Genomic DNA, 9,748 nt, shown 5'->3' with positions numbered 1-9,748 from the left:
ACAAAATAATATGTGTTGTTATATTTTACTAAAAATAAAACTTTTAATTTTCACACCTTATACTATATCAGTACAAATCACTTTTCATTTTTCTTGGGATTTTATGGTGGCCTATATTGGCATTGACAAAAAATGTGAGGTTCGAAATTCAAAAGCAGAATTCATAAAAATTTTATTTCTTTCGATAATGAAGAACTAAAATTTTGACTTGACGTTACCTGTCAATGTCATCGTTGTTTCAACCCGTAGACGCCCACTACAAGGCATAACCTTTCCCCAAAGATATCTACATATATATACCATAATCCAAAAATGCTGCTGCCTATCCTCTGGAAATTAGTTAGTGAGCGATGGCAAAACTATGTAATTAATGTACAAAGTGTGGATTATAAGACTACCCGGAAATCAAACCTGTGAACTACGATAGTGTCAGTCCTCTACCGCTCGTATACCACTGTTATTTAAATTTAGCCAGATAATATAATAAGTATAGCTTAGCGTTTGTTACTTGTAAAAAGATGCATACTCTATGTTAGGTTTAATCTTCACAATTTTGGCGAGTTTTGTGAAATATGTTCGAAATGTCTATTGTCCACTAACCACGGAACCACATAGGAACCACCTAAATTTTGAAAGTGAACTATGTGAATAAATGTCCAGGACCTCTGTGTTAAATTGATGAATAATTTTGAGCCAAGAAAACATCGAATATTAGGTATACTGTATATAATAGTTAAAACGGTAAATCAATACGAAATGGCGACATGATATCTTTCTATATGACTAAAATGATGAAAGGTGATAAAATAAACATTTATAACTAAAAAAGGTTTAATAATAACATTTTTTTAGTTAATAGATCATGTTTACAATATAAAATTTCACATGTTAACCACAAATGTTTATTGTACAATGCTATGATCTAATTCCAGCGTGGGTGTCTAAGAATATAATTCTTCCTGTTCTTCTTTTAGATAGACGTCCATTGAAAGGCATAAGCTTATTCCAGAGACTGCCACGATAATCGATGTTGCTTTGATCGATCCAGCCTTACCATAATCTGAACCACGTCGTCATTCCATACAGAGGGAAGTCTGCCCATCGATATAGTTATAAAAATGGAGAAAAAATAATGGTACTAAATCTGAAGGAAATAGGTTTTTAATTAGAGTTTTGATGTGTAAGTTTCTTTATGTAGGGGAATAAATGATTTAGAAGCCGCAGTATCAAATAATCAACCGCCACTTCTTATTCCAGAGCTAACGCTTTCCGAAGTGGTGGTACTAGCCAGGTGATGGCAACCGATCAAGTCCAAAAGGCGACCAGAATATGATAGAGTCATCGTTCATTTCTCAAGCGCCGTGTGAGATATATGAAAGGTGAGACGGCGTAAACAATGCGCAAGTTCTTCCCGGACGTTCATGATAGCCTATCGTGCGCTTTGCAAATTGGACCTGGACACAGGTCTAATTATTCACCGACTACTTAAATTTGTTTAAACCAAAGGAGAGTCCCACGTGCATCTGTATCTCAGCGATGGACCAGACGGTTGTGCACGTGATAACTAGCCGTGTGTATTGGGTCGGGCCAGAGTGAACTGTTAGCTGGAGGTTGGGAAGAAAATAGAAAGTGCATTTTTTTACAATACCGTCAGTATTTTAAAAAAAGAAAGAAAATAGTAAAGGACGTAACTCGATAAAAACACATAGGAAGTATGTAAAAGAAGGATACAGGATTCGAAAAATATTGTAATATAGTATTGGAAATAGGACTAAAGTTTAAACATTTTACTAATGTCCCTACTATCAAAAACAATGTAAAAATAAGTAAATAGTGGAAATTGGAAAAAAAAAGAATTTGTAGTATATCATATGGCTAAGTATGGAAGGAAATGAATGGAAAGAATATATATAAAAACCTACAGAATGCGAGAATATGTTAAGTGAGAATATGTGTGTTATGAAAGGAGTTGCAAAGGATGAAAGAGTATGGCAAAAAAAATAATAAGTGAAAAATCAATGAAATAAAAGTCACTGTCTTTAAAATGACAGAGGAACATGAGACTCCAAAACGAGGCCAATAAAAAAACCGATCGAGTTGAAATTCGACCCTCTCTAGCACTCTTGAGTTGTAATGCTAAACGGATATTACCTGCGAGTGACAAGTAAGTCGAGGTTAGATCGAAGGGGCAGTTGAACTTAGTTCCAGAACAAGCGACCTTGTTAAGTTCGTCTGAAGATACTAGATTCAGACATATAGATTCAGATACTAGATTAAAGACAAGAAAGATATAAATCTTTTCAAAAGATATAATCACTCTCCAGCGCGTGTTTCATATCTCTGTCTTTATACTTATACCGAGTTGCAGCTAGTTCAGAGTTAAACAGTAAGAGATGGGCTTATATATCAATATACACGTAAAAGAGAGAGACGGATAGCCATTGCATGTTTGTATTAAAAATGTAAACACTGATTTTCGGAACGACAACATCACGCGCGCGGGCGTTTAGCTTTTTGAATCTAAAAGAAGCAAATTTAAGCTCATGTATTTATTTAGGTTGACAGTCTTGAGCTTGTTTAGTATGAAGGAAAATTATTGGCTCTAATGGATTCCATTATTTCAATTTTACACATTTTATTCAGCCTTACTGAGTTTCAAGTCTGAGCTAAAAGAGCCGAAGATATAAAGGATATATGTTTAGTGTTAGCTGCCTGTCCGAGCTAAATGAGATAAAGATATAAAAAAGTAATATATATCTCAAGATCGAAAACTTATAAATCACTTTTTCATTTCATGCAGACCGCTATTTACATTTGGAAATCTATTTGGAGGCCCATATAGTGAACATTCTGGAGTGTTTTATTAAATCAGTAATATTTATTGTAATTCTGTCACTATGGAAATAAAAAAATGTATTATAATTTTAATAAAAGAACTAAATATTGATAAACTAGTTTGTATTTTCGATTACTAGAGAAATGTGAAACTCGGCCCATTAAAAAAACGAACATCCTGTCACTGTGTCATAAAAATCCAATATTCGGTCCGATTCCATTGAGTAGAATTATTACGTAAGTAAATCTGTTTCGTGAATTTTTGCTGTATTTCTCAATTTTATTTATATTTCTGTTATACCCTAGCTGCCATTACACTAACATATAACATATTACATTATTGTACTATATCTAATATATAAAATTCTCGTGTCACGGTGTTCGAACTTGAACTCCTCTGAAACGGCTTGACCGATTTTTACCAAATTTTATATGCGTATTTAGTAGGTCTGAGAATCGGCTACTATCTATTTTTCATACCCTTAAGTGATAAGGGTTGTTCACCCTTAATTTTTTTTTTTGACGAAATTTTTTGTTTTTATTTTTTTATGATACAACATACAAAAATACATACAACCCTAAATTTTCACCCCTCTACGATCAACCCTTATTTTTAAATTGAAAATTAAAAATATTTTTTTTGCAAAACAACGTTTGCGGGATCAGCTAGTTTCATATATAATTCTGGAATTTCAAAGCTACATCCGTGTTAACAAATATGCTTATATTTTCCTCAAACGGCCATTTTATCTATCACTGGTTACCAAGTTACATAACGTACAATAAAAGTAAATAATGATATCGCATTTTTAAACGCGCTATTTTATAGTTCCGTGATAATATAATTAATGAACACAGATAATAAATAATTTCGTTTTTTAACCTATCATACAGACGAAAATTATTTAATAACAAATAATTATTTTTGTAAACAAAAAGACGAATAATATGCTGTGAATAATAGGTTATCTGCTATATTAAAAATGTTTTTAATTCTGACAACCAATATTATGAGTACTACAGATTTGGCGGGAAAACCTGTGCACATGTTTTAATATATAAATATCTTAATTGATACTGTAATAGTAGGCTGTATACGCAGCCATTCGAAAACTAGCAGGCCTTAACGGTTCGTAAACTATAGAGAAAGCCAATCCTTGATCATTTAGGACAGAGTTCCCCAAACTTTTTTGTGTCGAAGACCCATTGCCATGTTTTTCCGTGTTGGGTAGACCCCCTACTTACCTGATATTGATTTCCTGTAAATTTTTAACTGTAGTGAAGTTTAGTGTTAAAAACTTAAAGTAAAAACACATGTTAATTTATACATTTATTAATTGAATTTAAATTAAAACTATTCAAAATAAATTTTGTATCTGTTATGTAAAACATACGTAACATTAAGTAAACATAAAATTTGATTTCATGGACCCCCAAATTTTTTTTCGCTGACGTAGACCCCTTGCAGGTTGTCATAGACCCGTGGGGGTCGATATAGACACTTTGGGAATCACTGATTTAATTTAGAATTTAGAATTTCTTCTTCCTGCGTCAACGCCTTCCGAGGTAATGTTAGCAATCGACAAACTCTAGGTTCGATCTTTCTTGGTGCTTTTGTGACGTAATACTAAATGCTAAAATCATCTGCCCTAGATCGGTTTCATGCGGTCAAAGCTCAGAAAATTTGTTACCTTTAAAAGAAATTTAAACTTTGCACTATTTGCACCCCGCTCTATCAAACTCGTGGAATCTGCAAATGCTTTATGCGCAGCAGTATATATTCAGACGACAAAATGCCAGAGCGGCAATCCCATCTGGTCTGAGTTTTGACTTACAATCATTATAAAGTAGAATAAAAACAATCATGCGCTTGTGTAAATTATGTTGCGTCATTTTAGGAGTGAAATTTTTATTTGTGAAAATGCTTACAGAAAATAATAAATACTTACCTAATGATTTCAGCTGAAGGATATTCACCGGTGGACAAAACCCTGCTCACAGATTTTTAAAGGGACCTGTCCGAAGCGATCTATATCCCGCGTCTTCCGACGACCTTGGCAAGATCGTCTGTCAACTTTTCGGGTGAATGTCCTGCGATAATAGTCTCTATTTAAATAGTTCGAAGAAAAAGTCTTAAATAAATATCTTTGACTGTACTATTTATATAATCTGGTTGGATTTGATGACATTAAAAAGCTCACATTAAAAAAAAAGAAAAATACTGTCAAATGTTGGTTACTGCTGTCCTTTATTTGTTTTTTTTTCTTTTAAAGTGAGTAAATCTAAGAAATTCGATACATTTTTAAATGTTACTCTAAAAAAAGACAAAATGGAACACAAGCCCCGAAAAAGATGATGCAGCCTGTATGGTGGGATTGGAAGGGAATTGTTAATTATAAGCTTATACTGCCTGATTATTCTTTTACAAAACCGTTCATTTTGATCTTTACTTCCAATAACTGATGATATTAAGAAGTTGGGAGAAAACAGGCGAAATTAATCAATAGAAGAAGAATCATTAGTTTCATCATATTAATGCTAGAAAACACAAATGTTTAGTTATTCAGATTCAGACAGTTTAGTTGGGAGATGATAATGCATCTGCCATATCACCCTGACCTTCTACTTTCATGGTCTGATTGTCACCTGTTTCAATCTCTTCATGATACTTCGTCTTCGGCTATCGTCACATCAGCACATAGACGCCCACTGTAAGGCATAGGTCTTCCCCAAGATACCTATGGGGGATATGCCACCACGTTTGGCAGAAGAGTTGGCGATCACAATGTGTTAATATGTTACACAGAGGATGCTGCACCCTATCTTCTGGAAACTTGTTTTTGAGCAGCGGCTATCCTATAAAATTAATGCAAAGTGTGAATTATATTACAATGCATCACGTAAATCGATCTCGTGTCCCAGGATTGCGAGTCTCAGTACTGTACTGATAAGCTATTACTGCTCACAAGGTGGCGAAATGTTATGGAACCAAGGGCACCTATATACGAGTACTCTAGTCATGTAAATAATGTTGTAAATAAACTTTAAAATTTTTTGTTTCTATTTTCATTTTAAATTTAAAAGAACCTTTTTTCAAAAATATTTAGTGTTATATCCACCTGTTGTAATTGTAATTAAATAACTGATTATTCTTTGTAAGAAGAGGACCAATATTTAGCCACTTCCGAGTCCACTCATGAGTGGTTTAACGGTGGCAGTTGTGTAATTCGCATTGTTTGCCGCATACTCATTTATCGGTGGGCTGGCGGGCGGTGCACTTTGTTGCACGACTACTATTGCATGTGCGGAAGTGGCTAAATATTGGTCCTTTTCTTACTTAGGATGGACTTCCGCAAGGTAACGCCTGATTCTATTAAATGAGTATTCTTTTATAAACTGTGTAATTTTCTTCTTACGCAAAAGTGATTTTACTAAGCTGTTACTTAAATATGTTAACCGCAGGGTTGCAGTATTAAAAAGGATTTATCATAAATTAATGTGTTTTACATTGTCATTCTCTAACACAAAATTATATTATCATTACCATTTCAGCTGTAAGATGTGCACTGTAGGACAGAGACACTACAGACATGCATTCTTCGTGCCACGCCGGCAAAATATAATGGCAAAGTAACTTTGTTTTAAAAGAGCAAGGCGTTTACCTTTCGGCAAACGATTTAAGATCTCGAAACATTCTAAACAGTTTTGAAGTATAAGATCATATTCAAATATTTACGTAATTCAGTATTTTTATTCACCTCGTCACTATCTAAGCAACCATTAGTAAATATTACAATATTGTTTACAATCTGACCTAGTCTTAAAGTAGGAAAATTTCGCAATCGAGGAAGCGTTTTGCCCTCATAACACAATCTTAAAGTTAGCAAATTATTTAAACATTAGGTATGTAACACAGCAAAAATGTTATTTATAAATTGCGCAAGAGTTCATCTGACCAAACATGCATACTAAGCAGTTATGTGTAGACAAAATAATAATTTGAAATTTGCAAATTAATTATTCGAATACATTTTCGTATAGAGAACCCTAAGATATATACATATATTACTTTCTGTATATAGATATACTTTCTCTACTCGTAGGGGTAAAATCTAAATCTAATCTAAAAATCGTAGATCTTTGGAAACACTGCGGTGAGGTGCCGATCGACCAGCAGATCAAACGCCGCAAGTGGAACTCGATAGGCCACACGTTCCGAAGGGTCCCTGATCATATACCGAGGCAAGCCCTAGAATAAAATCCTTAAGGAAAGTGTAGACGTGGCCGCCCAAAGCAAGCCTGGTGGCGGACGATCAAGTGAAGGCAGTTGGAATGACTTGGAGCGAAGTAAAGCGCGAGGCTTAAGACCGCTCGGGATGGCGTACTGTGGACGCCTTCTGTCTCATCTTGGAGATATAGGAATAAATAATGATGAAGGGTAAAAAAAAGAATTCTGTATTCTAAATGAAATCAAAGACTCATATGAGAATTAAACTGCGTGACTGTTCCATACGGAACGTCATTACGAAATGCTTGTATTTATCAAAGTTACAAAGCTATTTAAACACCTGTTATCATTAAAAGTTACGTAGCTCTTCATCTGTTGCTCGAAGTCCGTTGTTTATTAACAAGACGATAATATTGGCGTCGACTCTTTTTAAGGCCCCCGCTATTGCGGACCTATCGTACCTCTTGCTTTTCACATACTTTTTTTTTATTTTAATGCTCTTTTATCATTCCTTTTAAGATCTATCTTTCCTCTTCTTTCATTGTACAACATTCTTTCATTTTTTCCATTCTAATTTCCGTTTATTTATCGATTCACTTCCTTCGCCCCGTTCTTCAAAAATCACTGAATTATCACATCTGTATATTTGTTTATGCTTTTATATTTTATCTTCCTTATAATATTCTATTTATTATTACTTATCATAGATCACCATTTTTTTACGTTTTATTTTCTTAACGTATTTGGCGTCGATAGGACTCATGAGTTGACAAGCGGCTTATATGAAGGTTCAAGTGGCAGATACATTATATTCGAATAGTAATTTTAAGTATTATATTAAGTATCACACAGCATTAGTTAAGCCATCTGGTAGAATATCCCAATATAAGAAAAACTGCTAAGTGATGTCCATTACTATATATAATAAAATACCATTGCATATAAGAACACTACCACAAAGGCTATTTTTACATAATGTAAGGGTATGGTTAGTAAATAAATGCTACTATACTGTTAAGGATTTTGTAGATGATATTGAATAGAATAAATACGTAATGTAAGTTAGTAGTTATAAGTAGAATTGTTTTAAAACAGGTATAATACCTAGTTACTTTTGCATGCCGATATTGGCTAGACATGTGATACTTATGTTTATAAAATGTAACAAATTTTTAACCATGTTTACGCCAATAAAAATATTTCATTTTATTTCATACTTCATATTTCATTTTATTTCATATTTCATACTTCATATTTCATTTTATTTCACTCTTATTTATATTAAGTATAAGTATTGAAGATTTTATTTTTGTTCTCGAGTGGTGACCTCGAGCCGGTAGACGCAGGTTGGGTTGGCCCTCACAGTATGGACTGAAGATCTGGACAAGGTCACGGAAATTACTCTTCGTGGGCAGCGCAAGCTCTTCTTGGCGACCCTTAGGAGAGGCCCATGCCGTGCAATAGTTTTCTATCAACTGGTGTGATGATAGTGAATTATGTAGATAGGTATAGGTTCTGACATAGCCCAGCGGATTGGAGAGTTGATGCGGTAGTAGGCAGGCCACATAGCGAGTGGAACTAATGGCCCAATGATTCTGGAATTGAAGCCACGGATCGGCAAACACTGCATGGGACATCAAACTACAAGAAGGACAAACGAGTTCCTCAAGGTGGCATTAATTTTAACGCATAAAACAACATGATACACCCATAATTTACTGAGTTGAGAAGGCGAAAAGTCAAAGTAAAATGATAAAATAAAGTAATATATATATATTAAACAAAAATTTAAATGATAAGAATCCTTGACAGTGATGTAGCCTAATTATTTTGATTTTATTTAGGTTAAATCTGATAAAGAGTATATGTAAAAATCAGTATTAAATTTTTGTGTTGTTGTAGAATTTCTTCCTGCTTCTTCTCCACAACTATAATACATTGCGAAGCAGAGTAGAGTCAAAAATAAAATAGATAAAGAAGAAGATAATAGATAATAAGTTGTCGATCGATCAGAGATCTGATAAAATCTCATATGTTTAATAAACGTATTTTATATTTGCAGGTTTGTCAATGTTGTCAGAATATGCTGGTTGTAGATCGCTTCCAACTGTTCCTGCTGGAAAGTTATCTGACGGTTTATGTTCAGCTAAGTAGCTCTTACGGGTGAAATAATGGAATAATTAATGGAATCAAGCGTTACCTTGCGGAAGTCCATCCTAAGTAAGAAAAGGACCAATATTTAACCACTTCCGCGTATGCAGTGGTAGTCGTCAAATCACTCAACACGTGTTTCACCATTCCACGGGGCATCTTCAGGAGTTATGTTACACTGATTAGTGCCAAAAAAAGGCTCACTCTGTGTTTGGCAGTAATCGGTGTAACATAACTCCTGAAGATGCCCCGTGGAGGGGTGAAACACGTGCTGAGTGATTTAGCGGTGGCAGTTGTGTGATTCGCATTGTTTGCCGCATACGCATTTATCAGCGGGCTGGCGGGCGGTGCATTTCATTGGACGACTACCACTGCATGTGCGGAAGTGGCTAAATATTGGTCCTTTTCTTACTTAGAAATAATGGAACTTTTGTGACGTAATATTTCAAAGGTTTTCCAAGGCTTTCTGAACGTAAGGTAAACTTAATTTTAAATTGACAATTATAAACTATTGTCAAACTATTGTCATAATTT

Source organism: Battus philenor, unplaced genomic scaffold (assembly GCF_028537555.1).
Source record: "Battus philenor isolate CCGP_79_NKW_IND1 unplaced genomic scaffold, ilBatPhil1.0.hap1 SCAF_30, whole genome shotgun sequence".
In the NCBI taxonomy this organism is placed as follows: domain Eukaryota; kingdom Metazoa; phylum Arthropoda; class Insecta; order Lepidoptera; family Papilionidae; genus Battus; species Battus philenor.
This window is presented reverse-complemented; position numbering follows the sequence as displayed.